Raw genomic sequence first — 1,944 nt, forward strand, 5'->3', positions numbered from 1 at the left:
CTTACACATTAGTGAAGAAAAGTAAACAATCAGCAATCAGCAAAATAAATAACTAGATGATTCACTTAGAATATGGTAAATGCTATGAAAAAGGAGAGTTGAAGAGGGGTAAGAAATGTGTGTAGTGTTGAGAGGTGCAAAGTTAAGAACTGTCAAGTGAGGGCCATTGGAAGAGGGAGATTTGTACAGAAACTTGTAGCAAAGAGTCGAAACACTTAACACTTAAATGTTGATGTGAATACTTAACAAATCCTGATTTTTTTTTTTAATTTGCACTTAAGGGGATTTCATTCTTTTTATTGTTATTTAATATTCTAGAATATTTTAATGTCTCTTCCTGGGAAATCATTTAAGGGTTTAATAGCTAAAGAAACTATTTTTAGCTATTAAACCCTTAATAGTTTAAAAACCCAATAAACAGGGTCTGCCAAATAGTTCAGTGGATTAAAGCACCTGGAAGCTGGCACAGGGGCCTGAGGTTCAATTCCCAGGCCTGCTTGCCCACCCCGCCCCCAGGGCTCCCTGAAATGGCAGTTGAAACTGGGCGTGGTGGCGCACACCTGTAATCCCAGTTCTTGGGAGGTTGTAGACAGACGATTAACCACGATTCCAATCTAGTAGTGAGACCCTGAACACCCTGTAGATACTTCCTTAAAATACAAAAAGAAAAACAAAATAAACCAAAACCCAATGTACAATATCTATTGGACATAGAAATACGTAGCTCAAATTAAGCACATATGTTGCTTTTTACATTATTGAAACAGCTACAAGTATTTACTATGAACTAAGACAATTGCAATCATCTGGATAAAGACAAAATAGACAAAATATTAAACATGATTGTTACCTTGACAACGGCCCTGGAGTCCAGCTGCAATGGCCTCCAATTTTAAAGTAGCAAACATGACGTCAAGGGCTCCGAGGAAAAGGGTGCGTCCTAAACCAGAGCTGACTGAAGAGCAGACACGGAAAATCCGGGAAGCTTTTAATCTCTTCGATGCAGGCAGGACTGGGACCACCGACGTAACGGAACTAAGGGTGGCAGTGAGAGCCCTGGGCTTTGAGCCCAAGAAAGAGAAATCAAGAAAAGGAAAAGCAAAATTGATAAGGAGGGGACAGGTGACGTGAAAGTCGGTGACTTTTTGACCATGATGACTCAGAAAATGTCTGAGAAAGACACCAAGGAAGAAATCTTGAAAGCTTTCAAGCTCTTCGATGATGATGAAACCAGGACAATATTGTTCAGAAATCTGCAGTGCGTGGCCGAGGAGCTGGGCGAGGACCTGACCGATGAGGAGCTTCAGGAGCTGACTGATGAAGCTGATGGAGATGGAGATGGCGAGGTCAACCAGCAGGAGTTTCTGCACACTCAAGATCAGCCTCTAGTGAGCCCCAGGTCGTGCCTCCTGCTGCGAGCACATGTGACTAGAGTAGTGCCCGCTGGCCTGTGAAATCCGGCTCCCCACTTCCCTGTGAAACTGCAGCCGTGGCCTTAAGTCTGATTTGGACTTCTGGAAGTGTTTTTCGATATGAAAGCTCTTTGTAAAATGATCCGCCGATTACTTTAATTCTTGACGGCAGAATGAGAACACCTCCGAGTAGGGGAAGGGCCTCGGAGTCACCTGCCTGCTGTTTCTCCTGGCCTCGCTGCGATTTACCAGCCAAGCACGTGTCTGGTGGGGTCAGCACCAGCTACCGTCCTTTGTCAGTGGTTCCCCTGCTCACCTGCTGCGCAAGGGCCATTTTCTCTTTTGCAAAATTCAGTGAATTGTGCTGGCATTTGGATGTGTGTTAATGCTGTTTGTTTCCTCTTAAAAATAAAACTTTTCTCAGTCTAGAAAAAAAAAAAAAAAAAAAAACACCATGATTGTCACTCAGATTATCTCATTAAACTATAGTGGAATAAATAAATGATCAATAAAATAATGAACAATTAAATAT

General features: G+C 42.3%; 1 pseudogene; it reads left to right on the top strand.

Annotated features, from left to right (window-relative positions):
• Positions 1-879: 879 nt before the first annotated feature.
• LOC101586957 lies at positions 880-1,454 on the top strand (annotated as a pseudogene).
• The last annotated feature ends 490 nt before the right edge of the window (positions 1,455-1,944 follow it).

The sequence above is a fragment of the Octodon degus genome, unplaced genomic scaffold (genome assembly GCF_000260255.1).
Source record: "Octodon degus isolate 3935 unplaced genomic scaffold, OctDeg1.0 scaffold00109, whole genome shotgun sequence".
Classification (NCBI taxonomy): domain Eukaryota; kingdom Metazoa; phylum Chordata; class Mammalia; order Rodentia; family Octodontidae; genus Octodon; species Octodon degus.